Source organism: Saccopteryx leptura, chromosome X, assembly GCF_036850995.1.
Source record: "Saccopteryx leptura isolate mSacLep1 chromosome X, mSacLep1_pri_phased_curated, whole genome shotgun sequence".
In the NCBI taxonomy this organism is placed as follows: domain Eukaryota; kingdom Metazoa; phylum Chordata; class Mammalia; order Chiroptera; family Emballonuridae; genus Saccopteryx; species Saccopteryx leptura.
Window position 1 is genome coordinate 92,335,069 of NC_089516.1, and position 22,289 is coordinate 92,357,357.

General features: G+C 36.5%; 2 pseudogenes; both read left to right on the top strand.

Moving 5' to 3' along the window:
• The first annotated feature begins 1,606 nt into the window (after positions 1-1,606).
• On the top strand, positions 1,607-2,530 carry LOC136386415 (suppressor of SWI4 1 homolog pseudogene; annotated as a pseudogene).
• Positions 2,531-10,605: 8,075 nt separating this feature from the next.
• On the top strand, positions 10,606-20,961 carry LOC136386416 (polycomb protein EED-like; annotated as a pseudogene).
• The last annotated feature ends 1,328 nt before the right edge of the window (positions 20,962-22,289 follow it).

Genomic DNA, 22,289 nt, shown 5'->3' on the forward strand with positions numbered 1-22,289 from the left:
TTGAATCTACATATGTAATAAATGTTATAAAACACATATTACACAACTGTCAGTTTCCTGGGTTTGATGATCTATCATTCTAAAAGATCAAATCTTTGGGGGAAACTGTGTGAAGAGTACATAAGATTTCCATGTAGTATTTTTCAATTAACTGTGAACCTGTAAGTATTCAAAAATAAAATGTTAAAAAAAAAGTTGTTAAGCTTATTCTCCTCTCAGGACTGACTTTATGGGCAAGCAACCTGTGTATACACCCAAGACTTCACAATCACAAGGGCCCTCAGCATGATTTAATGCTATGCTGTTCGTGTTGAAATTCTTAACTTTTGACCAAGGAACCTCATATATACATTTTACACAGGGTTCTATAAAGTATGCATCTGATTTTAGTTTCCCTGGTTTGCAAAAAGTTGGCGTTTTGAGGAAGTGGCACAGACCTGTAAGAGTGCACTAATATTTTGCAGCTCAGTAAAAGGAGAATCTGATTTTTATTAAACACAAGCCAGATGATAAACATAAAGAAGTAACTGTAAGTGTATTTTCCCAACATATGCTACTATTCAGATGAAAACATAATAATAAAGCAACATATGTAAAGAATACGTTGATCAATGTACTTTTGAAATTTTTATTATTTTTTTTATATTATGATTATCCATGCAACTCAGGACATTTATCCTTTTAATTATAAATTTCCTATGATTTTTGAGTTGGATCAAGAATACTTCCTTTTTTCCACTGGAAGGACCATTTTGGGTGATTTATTGTGGCAAAACAATGAGAACACAATAGCACTTAGAATACTTGCTTTACACATTTCATAGATATTTAAATTGATTGTTTTGATCATGATAATTTTATCTGTATATTAACACGCATTGTAAACCTAGAAAAGAGTATATTATACTGCTCACAAAAATTAGGGGATCAGGGAACGTGCAGATATTCCAGTTCTTTCACCCTTTGCATTTTCACCAATGAAATAAAAATTGGTTTTGCATCTCATTAGCATAATCAAATAACTTTCTTTGACTTGTCCTTTGTTCTTCTGATGTTCTTTTTATTTAATAAAAAAATCAAATGCTTCTTTTTATATTGCTTTATATTTTGAAATGTCCCCTAATTTTTGTGAGCAGTATATATTAAATTTTAAACTGCTCACCCTATAACTTCCCTACAATAGTGCCAGAGACAACAGGTAGTTGTCCCTCTACTAGTGTAAATGAAAGAGATAAGGATAAGAATGAGGGTTAATGATGAGAAAAGCCTTAAATCTTATTTTGCTGACTCACTTCTTGCTCCAAATTAAGCATGTATAAATCACTGCCTCCTTTTATTACCTTTTCTCTGTTTTCTTTTTTTCTTATCTTCTACCTCCTCCCCTGCTATGAGGGGCAGATTATGGCTATGTGTGTTAAGAATAGGAGTGTCATTCAAGTTCATCAGCAGCAGCAGAATCGACCTCAATATTAAGATCAGCAGAGCTGGGGAATGAGCAGCACAGAGCTGGAAGCAGACAGTAGAAGCACTTCATTATGGTGGTGGGGAGGGGCGGCGGCTCCAGACAAGTATGCATACCTGGGCTCAACAATGCAGCTTCCAGGCCTATGCCTTGCAGCTGCACTGGTTTGTGTTCGCTCAGGGTCCCCACGCGTCGCTGAGTCCAGCAGCTTAGCCTGGACCTGTGGCGGGTCATGAAGCTGTTCACCGCCACCCACCTGCAGATACGAAATAAAAATTCTCTGCAGGATTGTGTGGCAGTGGCCAGACCCCTTGCATTCACACATATCCTGATACTGAGCAAAACTGAGACCAACATCAACTTTAAGCCGATGCACCTCCCAGGATGCCCCACCTTAAACTTCGAGATCAGCAACTACACATCCATGCGTGACGTGGTCTCCTCACCATGCAGCCACCGCCTGCACAAGCAGTGTTCACCCCAGGCCCCCCTCCCCCGTGCTCATCAGCTTCGGCCCCTGTGGCATGCACGTGAAGTTCATGGCCGCTATGTTCCTGGGCCTGGTCCCCTCCATCAACGTGCACAGTACCTGAACACCATCAAGTGCTGCCTCCTCATCAACTACAACCCTGACTCCCATGATCTGGGTTTCCGTCACTAGGGCATCAAAGTCATCCGTGGGCACATGTCGTGGGATGAAGAAGTTTCTCCAAGAGACGTTCCCCAACATGGGCCTCCTGAATGACAGCTAGCTGGTGACCATGGGTGCCGAGCTGTCAGAGGACGAGGCAGAGCCCTATAGCAGCAGCAAGGGTGGCAGCGTGCAGACCCAGCGGAGCCCTGCGGGGCTCACAGAGATGAGATCAGCATGGAGGCCTGTCGTGGCAGCTCATCAAGACCCAGGAGGGCGCTGGGGAGGGGAATGTGCTCTTCGCCAGTTTCTTGCACAAGACAGAGGAGGAGCAGCAGGCCATGCTGGCAGCAAAGGAGGAGAAGCTGTAGCTCAAGGCCCAGAGGCAGGCCCCACAGGCCCCGAATGTCCAGGAAAGGAGAGCCTGGCAGGCATGAAAGGGCCATGGGCAGAGGCCAGTGGAAATATTGATACGAAGACCTTGGAACACATCTAGAGGTGTAGAGGGCCAGACAGAAGGGGTGGAGGATGACTCTTGAGTATTTCTGCCAGTTCTTGGGGGAGGAGCCTGACAAGACCTGTGTTCAAAGGCAAGCGGAGACGACCCACAGGCCTCCAAGCAAGAAACAGTGAGAGCAGTGAAGGCCCGATCTGGGCAGTGACGAGAGGCATCCAAAGGTCAAGGAATGGCACTGGGGGCCCAAGCCAAGCTGGAGGCCCAAACATAGCCACCTACGGGAGTGGCCTGAGACCAAATCTGAACAGCGGATGTATGCCCCAGCTTGGTGCTCGAGAGATGCGTTCTGGGCTCCTTCCTGAGCATCCGGGTGCAGTCCTCAGATTCCTTTCAAAAAAATGTTTGTTCCCCAACCTCTAATAAACACTGATTTCTCATGGGGGAAAATCATCAGAGCTATACTTTTATGATGTTTGAAATTTTGCTTTCCTCACCTATATCTTTCACCCAGGTTCTTCTTCCTCCAATTTAATATACTATTTAAAATGTAACCCTGCTTTCTCATTAGAAAGATCAACTTACTTAGAAAACTGTAAAAGACTTTTATTATATATAAAACTATTATATGAATTTGCTTTGCAGTTTGTGAGAATAACAACTTTTATAATAATTTATATCCTTTACAATTTTTTCTGTATTGTAAATATGCAATGATTACATTTAGAGATTAAAGATATAGGTAAAGAAATTTTAGATAATGATATCAAAGCTTAATAGTGATTTAGATTTCCTATATGTATGTATCAGTGAGTAAAGGGAGATTTCATCATTTTTATTATAATCCAATAGTTTCACCAACTTCCTTAAGAACCAATATCTCAGAAAAATGATGTTAAAATTTCCTAAAACGTGACAAAAAATTTTCAAGGCAAATTATAAATCTACATATATATATAATAAGAATTTAGATTTGTAAAAATTATTTAGGCAAGCAAATTTTTCTCTGAAAATTGAATTTCTGTGTATTTTATAACAACAAACAAGTACAAAGTTGAACAATTCTTCTCATTAAAACAAAGAAACAAATGAAAAACAAACATGAAAAAGACACTCTAAATTTTCAAGTGCAATGAGGATAAAATTCTCTAGAGTAAAACGTGCTTTGTTACTGCCGTTGATATTGTGCTCAGGAGGATTTTGTTGCAGATGGAATTTCCATCTGGAAACTGTCCTTGCTGATAATCTTGGATAGTTTTATTGGCTTTATTCTCTAGAGACAAGTAAATTCTCAGTTAGCTATTTAGAATACAGCTAAAGTTAAATTCCTGCAGAGAGTTTTTGTAATGAAGACATGGACTAACTGCCTTGGAAATTATGATGATGTAAAAATTCTACATATATAATGAAAAAAGAGTCATTCTTTTTTATACTCTCTTTTAATAATATATTCCGGCAGAGTATTATGAATCTTAATGTTACAGTATAATGTGTCATAGAAAATCACTTTGTTTTAATTATGAATATGTGTTAAGGGTATTCTACCAGTGATAGTTTCTTTCTCTTTTCAACACTTGCATAGTTATTAAAAAAAAACAACAACAAAAAGCTGTAGGCCCTGACCGGTTGGCTCAGTGGTAGAGTGTTGGCCTGGAGTGTGGGAGTCCCAGGTTCGATTCCTGGCCAGGGCACAGAGGAGAAGCGCCCATCTGCTTTTCCACCCCTCCCCCTCTCCTTCCTCTCTGTCTCTCTCTTCCCCTCCCACAGCCGAGGCTCCACTGGAGCAAAGTTGGCCCAGGCACTAAGGATGGCTCCATGGCCTCTGCCTCAGGCGCTGGAATGGCTCTGGTAGCAACAGAGCAACGCCCCAGATGGGCAGAGCATCGCCCCCTGGTGGGCATGCCAGGTGGATGCCGGTAGAGCGCATGCGGGAGTCTGTCTGACTGCCTCGGCATTTCCAACTTCATAAAAATACAAAAAAAAACCCCAAACAAACAAAAAAAAACTGTAACTTTCTTTCTCATTAAAATTAAAATGCAAGACATTTTGTAACACTTCGGAGAGTGAAAAGGAAAGTAATTCCTCTGTCAAGAGGCTGGGATTCAAACTGTGTCACAAAACTGATTAACCAGTCAAAAAAGCAAAATTTTTGCAATCTTAAGAGAAACACTTCATTGTATCATCAGCAAAAGTTTGAAGCGATTTAATTTAGTTTCATATAATAAACCAGGATGGGTATGTGAGTAGTAGTCTCAGTACTCTAACTTTTCTACATTCACAATTATGTATAGATTTGTGGCAAAACATTCATTACCATTTCGTTGACATTAAGGCTGCTGTCATGTTTAATGTAGCACATTTTTCAGTTCAGTCTAAAAAGGAAGTACATAAAGAAGAAAACATGATTTGAGATATTTTGAAAAGCTGACAACTAATTATTTTGAAGTCAGATCATTAAATGGGGAACTATATATACACAGTCAAACAGATAATCATATTAAGGTGTATGATTTGATTTTGACAATAAGGGAAAGGCAGTTGAGGAAAAAAATAACCTTAGCTATAATTATTTCTAAAATGAATGATTTTGAGTTATTAATTTGTATCAATCCCAGGACTCTAAAGTTTACCTAGACTATTTTGTAATGACATTAACTTTTGGCTGATTCTAACTTCCTCCAAAAGAAGGAATATTGTCAACCATAAAGCAAACAGAACTAAACTTTGTTCATGAAAAACCATAGTGTCTCCATTTCTAAATTTTAGTTTATAATTACTTTTATTTTATTTTTTACTTTTCTTGTCAATATTGTAATCCTATTAGAACTGCAAAAGCTTTCAGAAAAGCAATCAAAAAGGTAAATTATTAAAGCCAGAATTAGGGGGTTTTCTTCATAAAATGAAAGTAGTTAATTTTAAGACAAATGAAAGAAATGAAACTGCTGACAATACTTTAACATAAACATACTAGTTTCTTTTCTTCAAGGAATAATACAGGATGAAGTAAATTACCAATGGATACCAACAAGGTATATATATTCATAAGCAATAGCTTCATAATAAATTAATACAGAAAAATATATAATAAAACTTTAATTTTTACTGATTTTTAAAACTAATAGAGTATCACTATTAAGATTTTAAACATTCAGAAAAGCACACTGAAGTAAAACATCAAGACATCATCCTGAAAACCAAAAAACTTTAATTGGAAACAAGATAAAAATGTGTGAGCATTGTGGTCTGTAATTTTTATATACATACTCCATGAAGTATCTTAAAAACTTGGATCTTCCTTTTCTCTTAAATGTATTTTAATGTTTAAATAAAAATGATATGAAAGAAACGGAAAGAAAAAAAATAAAATAGTGTGCACATAGAGATGATTATAACATAAATATGTACATATATATGTACATAAAATAAAACAAAAAACAAAAAGGCCAAAATGCTTACAGTGTCCTCAAATGCCAAAACTATGGATTATACATTGTGTCCGTAAAGTCATGGTGCACTTTTGACCGGTCACAGGAAGGCAACAAAAGGCAATAGAAATGTAAAATCTGCACCAAATAAAAGGAAAACCCTCCCAGTTTCTGTAGGATGATGTGGCAGCATGTGCGCATGCACAGGTGATGACGTAACACCGTGTATATAGCGGAGCAACCCACAGCCATGCCAGTTGAGATGTGGACGGTACAGAGGAAAGTTCAATGTGTTCTGTGGCTCCCTAAATTCGAATCCATGACCAAAGTGCAATGTGAATATGGGCATTTATAATGAAGTGCCACCACATAGGAATAACATTACTCAGTGGGAGACTGGCAGTTTGGTGGAGAAACCCCGTTCTGGTAGGTCATCAGTCAGTGAGGAGTTTGTAGAGGCTATACGGGATAGCTACCTAAGGAGCCCTAAAAAAATCTGTGCGTGAGCCCACATCGAACTGCACTGAATAGGTATGAAACTGGGAGAGTTTTCCTTTTATTTGGTGCATATTTCACATTTCTTTTGTCTTTTGTTGCTTTCCTGTGACAGGTCAAAAGTGCACCATGACTTTACGGACACACTGTATTTTATCGTGCACATATTACATAATGGTTTAACATTTGCACATTTTTTACCATCCCTGTGGAGTTTTGTGCAATTACACTGGTGTAGCCAGCGTTAAAGTAATAAAGGACTTTCCAAATATATTTAGTGTGAAAAACTAATAAATCCTTCTGGATTTACAAGAGAAAGAAATAACCTAACTTTAAAATTCTCATTAATTTGGAATTTGTTCCATAAAGTTAACCCTACCCTTCCTATAGGTTGTGGTGTGCCTGATTAAAAAATGAGTTATCGGCCCTGGTCAGTTGGCTCAATGGTAGAGTGTCGGCCCGGTGTGTAGGGGTCCTGGGTTTGATTCCCGGTCAGGGCACACAGAAGAAATGCCCATCAGCTTCTCCACCCTTCTCCCTCTCCTTCCTCTCTATTTCTCTCCCTTCTTCTCCCGCAGCCAGGGCTCCATTGAAGCAAAGTTGGCCCTGGCACTGAGGATGGCTCCATGGCCTCCTCCTCAGGTGCTAGAATGGCTCCGGCTGCAACGTAGCAACACCTCAGATGCATGCCGGGTGGATCCCGGTAGGGCGCAGGTAGGAGTCTGTCTGACTGCCTCCCCTCTTCTAAATTCAGAAAAATGCAAAAAAATAAAATAAAAATAGTCATCAATTTGGAAAATTGGAGTTTAAGAATCACAATTAATAATTAACAAGCATATTTTGTAATATTTTTCTTCAGGTCACAATGCTTTCTTACTGTTGAAACATTTCAAAAACATGCTATAGTCAGTGAAGTTATTTTTGAGATAAAGTTTTCCTTTTCTCTTTATTGCTTTTCTTAGAAATGAACAATGAATCATTATTTTTCAGAAAAAAAGGTGTCACTGAATGTCAGTTTCTTCCTAATATTCATATGAGTTTTTTTAAAATACCATATAATTATAACAGGAATAATTGAAAAAAGTGTTCTTTATGCCTTATAAAGTCTTTTGAATAAAACACCTGCTACAAAAAAGATCACTGAATTTTTAAACTTTTTCAATAAACGTGAAAAACAAATATGCTCAAGAAGTTAAAATTATTGGAGTTCTCTCCTAATGTTATATTTATATAGTGGTTTCATTTTCACATGGGTCTAGTTAAACTTACTATTCTAGAGTGATTTTGGAAGATGGCAGCATGAAAAAGATTTCTTACAATAAATCATTATTAAAATTATTAATTTCATCATTTATCTGGTAGATAATTTGATGAACAATGTCATCAGGTTTTCCACCGGGGTATTAAAATAAGCACAGGTAGGAAGTGACATTTGTCTCTCTAAAGAGAGACTTAAATTATAAATTAGTATTTCATCACTGGCATAAATTTGATCACAGGCTAAAAGTAAACAGTGAATATGTTCTGGCCATTAACAGCTCATCACAGACCTAAATTTGTTTAGAGAGAAAAAGTGTAATTCAATCAAAAAACAATTACTTTGATAAGAAGCACGCTAATTCAATCAAAGAACTAGTTACTAAAGATGTTTTCAAACAAAACATCAAGCAATGTTTTCAAACCACTTAATGTAGTAAATATAGACATTTACACATCCCATTGGCAATAGCAATGATAGCTATTTGCATTTCTAATTGAGAATTTGGTGGCTGTCAAGAAACTGGCTTCCTCTCTGAACTGATCAAATAATGAACTCATGTTGCTGTGTGTCTGTAGAAACGATCGGTGGAAGTAGAATATATCCTGTTAAAATATTAACTTAACATTTTACTTTTGTGAAGCTGCTTTCCAGCTCAGGGGATTTTTCATGAAATTCCCTTATAATTGTTTGCAAACTATTTGCTTTTTAACTTTAATTTAACGATATCCTTTTAGATTTTTAAGACTGCATCATGTACCATAAAGCAACTTAATAGAACGTATTATTAAATACTAGTTAGGGCAAGAATTTCACATGTAATAAAAACTTGAAATTCCTCTGTAGTTAGATTAAAGGTAATCTTAATAGCTGAAATAAAAAGGCATGGAAACAATGAAGTAGGCAATAAAATTGCACAAAGACAAATTTTCTATACTTAATGAGTCAATTGTTTTAAAATATACCCTAATATGCAGTATATTTTATAGGAGCCTATTTTAATATATGATAAAATGAACACTAAATGCACAAGTTCCCAAAATATACTTGATTATAAGTCTTGAAGCCATGTTTGTCTTAAATCCAATTAGAAATCTACAGTGACACATTTTAAATCTTACATATGTGATGATAATCCCCCGAGGAAAAGGAAAGGTTACAGATAACTCAAAGGTTACAGAGTTGGGAATGAGAAGCTAAGGTGCTCAAGTAAAGAGATGGCTTTCTTGTCTCTGCCCTAGTTTTTTAAATGCTTCAATTCTTTAGAGAGAATCTGCCGTTGCAGATTGAAATAAATGACAGATTCTTAGAATAAGTGCACAGGTGCCCAGAAATGTAGTACATTAGTGGCATAATTGATTACTGAATATGGACTGTTCCTTGCTTTCAATTATATCCCCTCTTGAGTCTGCTAAATTATTTCAGATTTCTATATTCTATTTTAATTTCAAGTTCTGTGGTTCTAGCTGGCACCTAATGAAGTATATTTGTTTTACTTTGGTGGGAAAGCACATTTATCCATTGGTTATCATTGAGTTATAATCTATATCGATTCAGCAAATTATAATGTTTAGTAAAGAACTATATCTAGAGGTAAGGAGGATCAAGACAGGTGGGAAAGGAGGGGAAAAAATCCTAAAAGTCATTGGCTCAAGTTCTCATTGAAAAGTTGAATTGAGAGCAGCTAACTATGACTGCTCTAGGAGGAGTAAAAATGTTAGAAATTCCACAGAGTAGATTTCAGGGAAATCATAATTTAATTTTTTCTGACACTCCTTTTCTGATCAAATTCACAGAAGGTATGGGGGAACTGAGGCTGTGGTAATCATAGGATAAGATATAGGTACCGTAAGCTTGGGATTTTAGTTTAGCAAATGCTAGTTGGTCAATTTGGTTTAATAACAGAGGTGGGAAGAAATAGTTAGAGCTAAGGTAAAAAATGTTTAGTTTTGCATCATATTTCACAAAGGTAAATATGGCTAGTGGAAGAAGAAAGCAAGTAGGACTTGTCTATTACACAAGGAATAGTACCATGGTAGGTCTGAGAAGAGTGAAAAGTGACATTTGCAAATGCAGTTAGTATCAGCATGAGGATATTGGGTGCCTGTGTGGTAGATGTTTAGGAAAAGTGCTGACAGCGAGAAATAGACAGAGAAACAAAGAAAAACAAAAGACAGAAACCAAACACAAATTTCACTGTGTACTTTTCATTGTCAATCAGTTATCTCTGTTAAGTTTCCTCTTTGTTCTACAAAATCTATGAATTTTTCTAAAGGCACAGCTTCAGATGAGGCTGAGTCTAACAACCCTTAGTCAAATCCAGAGATGAAAATCCAGAATGGGCAATTGAACATTCCAGACTAGAGACGAAATTAGCTTTTAAGAATAACTCCTTGGCCAGGAGAACGTGCATTTACTCATGTGCTTCCTTGCGTCCTCCTGAAGCATGTTTCAATTTTCAGTCAAGGGCTTTATCGCAAACGCGAGTACTAGACACACCGTTGAGTTTAAAGAATTGCACCTGTTCTTTACTCTGAAAGAAAGAAAAGATGGAGCCTCTAATCTGGCCTTTCGATATTTCGGATACCTTAGGAAATTTTTTTTTTTTTTACTTCAGGCTTCTGTCACATATATCACCATAAAGCTCTGCAGAATTTTTTTCTTCAATACTTTAAGGTTAAAGCCTGTAGCAATTTTTATTCTGTTTTCACCTTTGCTCTGTTTCTTAGTGTCCTCATTTATTCACCTTCCACTAATTCCCGGAGTGTTTCCTGAATAAGAGAAGGTGCTTCAGGGATACACACTGCCAGGACATTAGGCTATGTATAGTATCCTTTTCTATTACCCCTTACATATTTAACTTATAACAAAGAAGGTTAGATGAGTTCAGGGAATCATTACTGCAATTCAGAACAGCAGGCACTGTCCACAGGCTCTATAGTCCCTGTGTCGGTAATGATCATCTAGAAAGTTCTTTCCATAAATAATAAAAATTAAATTGTTGGTTAAACCTCCATGATTCACCTAATTATGCACTTATGCTATGAAGTGACCCCCGTATAAGACATGGGTGTCCCTTTGCAGTGTTTTGGACTGTTGTGCTATATCTGCTCCCACAGAATTTGCGTATTTCTTTTCAAACTTGTGTAAATTCACTAGAAAATCTGTTTTTGAACAAAATATTACTCTTATTAAAAACTCTTCTAAACATTGATTAAAACAAAATATAAATTATGAATTCATTATAACAAACTTAATGGAGCTACTTTTAAGGTCAGGGAGCAAACAGAGAAGAAAAGTTCATTGATTTAAAAATCTTAAAAATTTAATTAATATATTTCTATTCAAATAAATGTCTTTCCTTGATCTTGTAGCTGCTTAAATTCATTGTTGTTAGTAAATAGGCAGAGATGCTGAATAAAGAGAAATACAAGTTCTTTCTCAAGCTGCTTCATGCTCCCATGGAAATATCTGATCTAATTTAACCTTGTATGTTCACTTTTGAAATACTGTAATATCAAGTTAGATTGGATGATAGTCTTAAAAATAGTATATTGTAGACAGAGGGTATATATTTTCATTCATTATAAATTATTAAATACGTATTAACTAGAATTAGACAATGTCATGGCTAGAAGAGTATTTCTCTTTTAAATATATCTATGTTTCAAAGTACACATTATACTGTGGTACACAAAGAAACACAAACTTTTCTAGGTTTCAATTTCTTAAAAGTTATGATTGTTGGCAGGATTCATATTCTTGAGATTTGGTTGGACTGAGGACCTCAATTGATTATCATTGCAGTAAGTAAACAAAGATTCATTCTGGCTTATTAATTTTTTAATCTTTTTTTAAAAAAAATTTTAAGTGAGAAGAGGGAAGAAAGTGAGACAGATTCTCACATGTGCCCTGACCGGGATCCACCTGAAAACCCCTCTTTGTGGCCAATGTTCAAATTTATTGTGCTATTTTTAGCATCTGAGCCCAATACTCAGACCTACTGAGCTATCCTCAGGGCCCAGGGTTAACACTCAAACCAAAAGAGCCATGGGCTGTGGGAGAGGAAAAGAGAGAGAAAGGGGAGAGGAAGGAGGAGAGGCAGATGGTTGCTTCTCCTGTGTGCCCTGACTGGGAATCTAACTCAAGATATCCATACTCAGAACCAATATGCTACCCACTGAACAGGCTGGCGAGGACCAGCTTGTTGCTTTAATTGGCTATTCTGGACATCTGAAAGCTATACTTTCTCTTCTGGCTCAGCTGAGATTCTGACAGTCTTAATTTTTATTATTTTTCATTCTTTGAAAAAAATAATAAAAATTATATATATATAATATATATATTATATATATCTCCTTTTAGGCATGTGTGAGGTTCTCCACTGTATATGACTAGAAACAAATATTTACTTGCAAATTATATGCAATTTTAGTTTTCCAGATATTTCCTAAATCATATAAAAAGGACTGTGTCAATTACACTCTCATCAACAGTGAGTGAAATTTCCCAAGTATCTTTATTGTCTTTGGTACTAAGTAGTATCTAATTTTTAAATATTTCTTTTGGACTGATGATTGTAAAATTCTATGGGGGTTTTTTTGTGTGTTTTTTTTTTGTGGTTTCTTTTGCATTTTTCCGAAGCTAGAAAAGGGGAGGCAGTCAGACAGACTCCTATATGCGCCCGACCGGGATCCACCCGGCAAGCCCACCAGGGGGTGATGCTCTGCCCTTCTGGGGCATCGCTCTGTTGCATCCAGAGCCATTCTAGAGCCTGAGGCAGAGGCCACAGAGCCATCCTCAGTGCCCGGGCCATCTTTGCTCCAATGGAGCCTCTGTTGCAGGAGGGGAAGAGAGAGACAGAGAGGAAGGAGAGGGGGAGGGGTGGAGAAGCAGATGTGTGCTTCTCCTGTGTGCCCTGGCCTGGAATCAAACCCAGACTCCTGCACGCCAGGCCAATGCTCTACCACTGAGTCAACCAGCCAGGGCCCTATGTTTTTGTTTTTTTTTAAATATGAATTTACTTAATTATTAATGATTTTGAGTGTATATTTTTAAATATATCTTCTGTGACTTGTTTGGTCATGTGTTTGGTCAATTTTCTGTTCGTGGATTTTTTTATTGGCATGTTAGAGTTCTCGTATATGTTTCAGATGTATTCTCTCAGAATGCATTTCATATTTGTTTTTGTTTTTTTTTTTTAATTTTTTTTTTCTTCTGAAGCTGGAAATGGGGAGAGACAGTCAGACAGACTCCCGCATGCGCCCGACCGGGATCCACCGGCATGCCCACCAGGGGCGACGCTCTGCCCACCAGGGGGCCATGCTCTGCCCCTCCGTGGCGTCGCTCTGCCGTGACCAGAGCCACTCTAGAGCCTGGGGCAGAGGCCAAGGAGCCATCCCCAGCGCCTGGGCCACCTTTGCTCCAATGGAGCCTTGGCTGCGGGAGGGGAAGAGAGAGACAGAGAGGAAGGAGGGGGGGTGGAGAAGCAAATGGGCGCTTCTCCTATATGCCCTGGCTGGGAATCGAACCCAGGTCCCCCGCACGCCAGGCCGATGCTCTACCGCTGAGCCAACCGGCCAGGGCCTGCATTTCATATTTGTTTATGGAATGTTTTGCCATTCAGAATGTACCAGCACTTTATGAGTTGTTCTTTTTGTGTTTAATCCATTCCTACTTTTAGTTTATAAATGTTTAATAACTATTTATTTTAATATTTAAAAACATTTTATTGCTCATAGGTATATTAGTCATTAGTAATCTATTGTTACATAACAAATTATCAGAAATTGAACTTTACAAAGCAGTACACTCTTATTATCTCACAGTTTCTCTGAGTTAGAACACTGACAAAGCTTAACTTGCTCTTCTGTTTTAAGGTCCTTTACAATAGTGCAATCAAGGCTGTGGTCTCATCTCAAAGTTCAGCTGGGGATAGACGTGCATATGTTGGCCAAAAGGTGGGCTTTGCATTTTTAACTTTGTGCAGGAAAGGTCTCACAACATGAATCCAGGTGATTTTGAGAGTATTTTCATTAAAGCTGAGGACAGTGAAGCAAAGGAAGGGCTTAAGATAGAAGAGGCAAGATCATAGCAACAGGAGTGAGCCTTGGCAGAGCTGCATTGGCCTTTTAGAAGGAAAGTCGCAGAGACAGAAGTGAACCACCCAGGCTGAGTGGACTCAGGAAACAAGTTACTGAGATAAAACGAAGGGCCCTTGAAGAAAGAAAGTAAAAATATGCACCTTAGGAAAAAAGTGAGGGAAGTTGTGGGTGCTCTAGAGAGATAAATGAGTGCACTGTATCCTTTGTCTTAAGGGTTTTTATGTCTTTTCTAAAGACAGAATTTAACAGCAGAGGGGGAAGGGTCTCATGGGAGGACCTGAATAGACTATCAGCTTTTCAAGTGTGTCCTTTAATATGCTGATTTATCAAAATGAGCATTTAAGGTCAATGTCTTGATTTCTACTGATCATTTGGTGCTGATGTAGGGACCATCGGTAGTCGCATCTGGGCCTCAAGGCAACTGTGGCATTGCTTCATCTGGTTTTGCTATATCTCTTGATCTGAAGCTGAAACAAAACTGAGGCCTAGATGTTACCGCTAGTTTGACCAAATCTCTGTCTCTATAGTCAGCAGACAGGAGGCTTTGTTCTTAAGATTATCTGATGTTGATGAGAATCTTACTGTCCTGAAGGCTTAATGCTTAAAGCAGTGGTCCCCAACGTTTTTTGGGCCACGGACCACTTTAATGTCAGAAAATATTTTCACGGACCGGCCTTTAGGGTGGGATGGATAAATGTATCACATGACTTGACGCTTGACTGAGACAAGCGTCAAGAATGAGTCTTAGACGGATGTAACAGAGAGAATCTGGTCATTTTTTAAAAATAAAACATCATTCAGACTTAAATACGGTTTGTCCGTAAAGTCATGGTGCTCTTTTGACTGGTCACAGGAAAACAACAAAAGATGATAGAAATGTGAAGTCTGCACCAAATAAAAGGAAAACACTTCCAGTTTCTGTAGGATGATGTGGCAGCATGTGCACATGCACAGATGATGACGTAACACCGTGTATATAGTGGAGCAGCCCACGGCCATGCCAGTCGAGATATGAGTGGTACAGAGGAAAATTCAGTGTGTTCTGTGGCTCGCTAAATTCGAATCTGTAACCAAAGCGCAACGTGAATATCAGCACATTTATAACAAAGCACCACCACATAGGAATAACATTACTTGGTGGGATAAGCAGTTGAAGGAGACCAGCAGTTTGGTGGAGAAACCCTGTTCTGGAAGGCCATCAGTCAGTGCCAAGTCTGTAGAGGCTATATGAGATAGCTACCTAAGGAGCCCTAAAAATCTGTGTGTGAGCCCACATCAAACTGCACTGAATAGGTATGAAACTGGGGGAGTTTTCCTTTTATTTGGTGCAGATTTCACATTTCTATCGTCTTTTGTTGCTTTCCTGTGACTGGTCAAAAGTGCACCATGACTTTATGGACACACTGTATAAATAAAACGGAAATAAGTTATTTATTCTTTCTCTGTGGACCGGTACCAAATGGCCCATGGACTGGTACCGGTCCGCAGCCTAGGAGTTGGGGACCACTGACTTAAAGGAATGGAGGTACAAGAGAGAACACAGGTGAATCAGAGCAGCTGGAAGAGGCCTATTTGAATCAGCTATCTGTCTCAGTTTCCCCATTCCACTTGGCAAGGAATTTTCCTGGTGTCTTACTATTTTGCTTCACATATACAAAAACAAATAGTGTTAACACTATTTGTTATAATTTTTGTGCAAAAAGAGACAGCTGATGTTATGATGCAAATTTAAAGTTATAGAACAAATTTATATTTAGGGAATATTATTATATATAGTAGAACTACATTTTAAAACAATTGAAAAGAAGGATACACACCAATTTTATAATCTTTGTTGCTCCCTGAGAAGAAATGAGAAGAACAGGATTGGGGATAAAAACAAAAGATGTTTCAAGATGATTTGACATTTTGTTTAATCTAAAGCAAATATGGCAGTAGAAGCATTTGTTAACTCTCGGTGATAGGTAAATGTTATTGCAAGGAGTGTAATGTTATTATTTTGTTTTATGTACTTTTAAGTATATTAAAAATGTTTCCAAAAGTATCTGGCTGAATGTATGTTTGTGTATCCAATATAAATGATAAACTATGGGATAAGAAGCATTTTCTAAAAATCAAGCATTGAGATTCACCATATGGTGCACACATAACCACAAATGTTAAGAAGGAAGAATTAACTTCGCAAAATTCTTGGCAGCAGAATAACAACAGCAACCTGTTTTTAAATTTGAATCTTGATTATTTACACTCTCTTCAGGCTTTGCAGATTTCTCATTTTAATTTAAAAAGAGGGTGGGGTATAAAAAACACACTTAAAACTCATTGCAATAAAATATATACTATTTATTTCAATATATATTCCTATTTTCCAATGCTTGCTTCTTGAAAACATCACCTTTAAAGCTGTTAATAAAGCAAAGCTGAGTTTATTGCTCTTTGTGATAAAATATAAAAAATAGTGTCTGGATTGAAGACAAATTAACAATTTTAATGAAGTATTAGATCTTTATATCAATAAGAGAAATATGCATTATTTATCTTTGTTATATTATATTACCAATGTTTCATCAGGTCTTTTCTATTTTATTAAACTCTTCAAAGGTGTTTGGTAACAAGAAAGACAAGAAAAAAAAATAATATTTCCACAGAATTGAATTATTTGTTATAATTTGCTTAAATTTAAGGAAAAATGAATTAGGGACATAAACAAAATTAGAATCACATACATTTTAAAGTATATATTCACTCATTTGTTAAATAATAATTGAATGCATACTTAAGAACAACTCAGTACATGGTAGGATGCCACTTGTGGATTCCAGACTTGGGTTTCAATGATCAATAAAAAACAAGAAAGAAAATTTAGAGTTTGGAGAATTGTATTAACCATGTTTCTAGCTTCTGCAAGATTGATGCTTTGATATCTTCTTTACCAATATTCTGAACAAGCCCATAACAAGCCTAAGTCACCTTGTCTTGACGTCATTTCTCCTTGGTCAATCTCTTACCCTCAGAAAATATTTTTCTTCCAGGAGCATGCCTTGCAAATACAGACAGCTTTTGACATACAATAGTTTAACTTCTGATTTTTTGCCTTATCATGGTGTAGAAGAAACATACATAATAAATAGACTTTGTGTTGAGTGAGTTTGTTCAACTATAGGCTAATGTAATCGTTCTGAGCACATTTAAAATAAGGTAGGCTACGTTGATGTTCTTTAGGTTATATGCTTTAATTGAACTTTCGACTTATGATATTTTCAATTTACAATGGGTTTATCAGGATGTAACCCTATCCTACGTCAAGAAATATCTGTACAAATTAAGTATTATTGAGTCCACACTCCCAAATACCTTCTTTATTAGACTCTCAGACCCACTATCTATGTGCCCTGATTTACCCAGGGCCAGGTACCAGACAACTTGGGAAAATCCTTATACCCTAAGCACTTTGAAATTATTCAAGAGTCAGTCCTAAACCTGCTTACCTTGTGTCAACCAACCTTTCTTGTAGAAACCACAGTGAAAACTCTTTCCAAAAGTTAATTCTTCTCTCTCTGTTCCTTTACTCATCTGTGCCTCCCTGAGGAACCCCTCATTGAGAGGGCTCACCTTTTTGAAAGTGTAAATAATAAACTATCTCTTCAGTGAAAATCACCTCCTAAACCACTGGCCTTACTATACAACAAATTTTGTATAGATATATTATGATTAAAAACAAAGGGATGGAATATATGTACCTTTCACAGGTGTGGAAAACTTTTTTTAATTCTACCCTATAGCACTGCTATGATTACACACATACACACACACACACACACATTACCCCTTTAAAAGAAGGAAGTACCTAAGTCTAGAATAAACGTAGTTTTCCATAAGAAATATTAGCTAATACTGATCATTTATAATGTGCTAGACTCTAATATAAACACTCTATAGTAATTATTTTACTTAAATTTCATTAAATTAAATAAAGCATGATTACCATCACCATTAATGATAAAGAGAACTGAAACTCAGGGAGGTAGTGAATCTTCCTCAAGATCACAGAGCTGACAAGTAGCAGAATAGGCACTCAAAGCCAGACAAACAGACTATGGTGCCTGCACCGTTAATAGTGTTCAAATTTTTTCAAACATAATAGCAAGCAACAAAAATAACAATGATGATAATATAATCATTAACATTGATTGTATTAGCACTGGGTGATAGGTATTATATAGCTAGAATAAGAAAGAGACAGGTTCAAATTAAGGTTCATTGACTTAAGAGCTTATGCTCTTTTAAGCATCAGTATTATTTTTCTCATTTTGCTCTAGAGAAGCATATACCTCACTACCGACACCATTTTGGAGCCACAATATGAAGAAAAAGAAGTCAATGATTGATGCCAATAATATCATCAAATATTATCACCTAAGATTTTCAGAGTTTAAGCACAATACAAAATCTCAGCAGCACAGTAAAACCTTTTCATATCTATTTTTCCAAAGGAAAATATTAATTCTTGTGCAAGTAAAAATCAGTTTGGCATTGAGATCATTTTTGTCAACTGAAAATTAGGGGTTCTTTTGGAAACAAAAGACAAAAATCTGGAAAACACGTAAACAAAGGATTCAAGTATTTTGCCAAAGTATTGTATTTATACATTAGTCTTTAATATTCCCCTTTTTTTTAAGTGAGAAGAAGAGAGATAGAGAGACAGTCTCCTGCAAATGCTCTGACAGGGATCCACCTGGCAACTCCCGTCTAGGGCCAATGCTCAAATCTCCCAAGCTATTCTCAGCACAGGTAGCTGACGCTTGTATCAATCAAGCTAACCTCAGTGGCCGATGCTCAAACAATCGAGCCACTGGATGCAGGATGGGAAGAGTAAGAGAAGGGAAAGAGGGAGGGAAAGAAAAGAAGATGGTTGCTTCTCACGGGTACCCTGAATAGGGAACCTCTTTACACCAGTTTGACACCCTATCCACGGAACCTACTGGCCAGGGCCCATTATTTCTAATGTAAGTATTTGGTTCCAGAAATTTCTCTTTCCGAATCATTTTAGTTGCATTTCTAAATTTTAATATTGTATTTTTATTTTTATTTAGCTGTACACTTTTTAATTTTTCTTAAGATTTTTTTAAACTCATTAGTAGTACCCTGTTTACTTTGCAAATGTTTGTGATTTCTTGCTGTCTTTCTATTATTGATTTTTCTATTTGGTATTTTTATAGTCAGGGAATATATTCTGCATGATTTCAGTGATTTTACATTTCCTGAGCTTTGTTTTATAACACATGATAAATAGTCTATCTTGAAGAATGTTCATTTGACTCTTGTAAACAATATTTATTCTGCTGTTGTAGGGTGGAGTGTTTAAATATGTCACTTACATCTGGTTCTTTACTTGTGTTTTTTAGTTCTTATATATCCTCACTAAATCTTTTATCTAATAACTCTGTCACTTAATGTGTTGCGTTTTGGAGGTCAACTACACTTGTATTTTTTACTTCTTCAAGTTTTTAACAGTTTTTATTTTATGCCTTTTGAGATTTTGTTTTTTGATGTATACACATTTAGGATTATTATTTGTTCTTGAAGTACTGATTCTATTATTATTTAATGACACTCTGTCTCTAGGAATGTGTGCTCTAAAGTCTACTTTATCTGATATTAATATAACATTTAAAAATGTTTCTATGATATACATTTTTCTATTTTTTATACTTTCTTTTTATAAAAAAATTGTTAAATTTATTAGGCTGAAACTGGACAATAAAATTATATAAGTTTCAATTATAATTATATAATTTTAATTCAATTCTATAATAAATCTTCTATATATTACATTGTTTGTTCAGCACCAAAACTCAAGTCTCCTGTAACCATACATTTGACACATTTTACTCTTTTCTAACTTACCCCTCACCTCCTTTTACTTTCAACTGGTTAATGATATGGTATTTGAAGTAACATTTTTGTAGAGAACAGATAGATGGGTCATGCACTCATTCACTTTTCCAATCTGTATTTTAATTGTTGTATATAGACCATTTCATTTATGGTAAATATTAGTAAGTTACATCTTAAATCTAATATTTTATTATGTTTGCTGTTTGTTTCTCTTTCTCTGCTTCTTTTGTGTCTTGTTTTTTTCTTTTTATCTATGGGTTATATGAACATTTTGAAATGATTCTCTCTTGACTTATCTATAGCACTTTTGAGTATTTCATTTTGTACAGTTTTCTTCGTGGTGTGGTTTGTTTTGTTATTACAATACATATTTATAACTAGACATATGCTAGCAGTACAAGCCATCCTCTGTGGCTGGATCCAGAGGCATAATTAGGATAATTAACCCTATAACAATGTGATGCATAAACACTCTGTTGGCCATGGAAGTGTTATCAGTGACCTGAAATTCCACCTGATAGATCCAGATCTTCCTTCCCCTATCAGACAATAAAGACCATGCTTTACAGTTATAGAATATCCAAAGAGACACCCTGGTGGCAATATTTGGAGGTGTCAGAGGGCACAGAGATGAAGTTTTAAGTACTAATTATGATCTTTTAGGTAAAAAAAAATGTCCTTTGGTATAAATCACTTAAATTTAGGAGTATTAATTCAAAGGGTAGGATTAATACAATCAAAGAATTTTATGATTACAACCCAAATAAAACTAATAGGCCATTTATTTCTAAGGAAATTCACTTTCCTGACTTTTCTACCTGAGACATACATAGAAGTTATGTCGATTGTGTGCAATGGTCATGTGATTGAGGTACTTTCCAAGTTTGTGAAAATGTCATTGTGAGCTGGAAACCTGGCAAAACGAAAGACGTTATAGATAAAATTAAGCCCAGGGTGTCTGATGTGACTATTCTTGGGGCAATTTGATTATAACCAGTGGGACATTTGGTGCATGAGATTTTCTATAGATTTCTAGCAAAAGACACTTGTATTGGGCAGTCAGGTGGACAACCTTTATGTTTGGAATTTAGAAGTAGAAGATTCTCATAAAGCCAAATGTACAACCTTGACTCATCAAAAATGTGATACTACAATTCTACAAACCAGCTTTAGTAGGAACAGCAGCATTTTTATAACTGTCTGTGATGATACCAGTATTTGGTGATGGGACTGACTGTGATAAAATACTTTCTTAACCAAATTGAGTGTGTGTTTTGTGTACAATAGAATTAATGCATCTTGCTAGTAAGGACACATAGAGCATTTAGAGTTCATTCAACATGCAATTAGGCTGAGCTGAATGATGCATACATTGGTTACACTCTACCTTCTCCTGCTCTGATTCTACTGCCCCATTCCCTGTGTTTTGTGCTTTGTGCGTGTGTGTGTGTGTGTGTGTGTGTGTGTGTGTGTGTTTTTAGCGAGAAAGAGAAAGAGAGACATGGACAGACACACAAGAAGGGAGAGAGATGAGAAGCATCAACTCATAGTTGCGGCATCTTAATTGTTCATTGATTGCTTTCTCATATGTGCCTTGTCAAGGGTGGAGGCTCCAGCTGAGTTATTGATCCCTTGTTCATGCCAACAACTTTGGGTTCAAGCCAGTGACCTTGCACTTCAAGTCAACAACCATTGGGTCATGTCTACAATCCCAGACTCATGCCAGCAACTTTAGACTCAAGATGGTGAGCCCACACTTAAGCTGGATGAGCCCACACTGAAGCCAGTACCCATGGGGTTTCAAACCTGGATCCTTAACATCCCAGGCTAACGTTCTAACCATTGAGCAACCACCTGGTCAGGCTTTAATGCTTTTAATGCAAATTCATTTATATAAAAAAGTAGATATGTTAAACCACAATTTCTTTTTAATTTGATAATGTCTTTCTTTCTCTTTTATCCCTGAAAGGTAGTTTCACTCAGTACAGAAATCAGAGTTCATAGCTGTTTCTGTTCAGTATTTAAAAACATGTTGTCACTCCCTTCTTCCTTACATACTTTCAGAAGAAAAATCTATTGTCATTTAAAATGTTTTTTTTCTCCATAGGTAATGCATCATGTTTCTCTGACTTCCTTTAAGACATTTTCTTTTACTTCAATTTTTAGGAGTTTAAGCATGATGTTCCTTGCCCTGGATTTCTTTGTGTTTATCCTGTCTTGGATTTTGTAGGGTTTTTGAATATATGTTTTTTTTTCTTTTACTACATTTGTATATTTACAACCACTATTTTATCAAACGCTTTTTCAGTCCAACTCATTTCTTGCCTTCTGGGATGCCAAAATTGTATATTAGATCTTTTGTTTTTGCCCCAAAGATACCTGAGGATTTTCTCATTTTTTTAGTTTGTTTGTTTTCTGTCTATTATTGAGATTCTTCTTTAGATTTCACACATTTTTCTTTTGTCATCTCCATTCCACTATTGAGTTTCTCCATCATTTTTTTTGTATTTTTCTGAAGTTGGAAAGAGGAGGCAGTCAGACAGACTCCCGCATGTGCCCGAC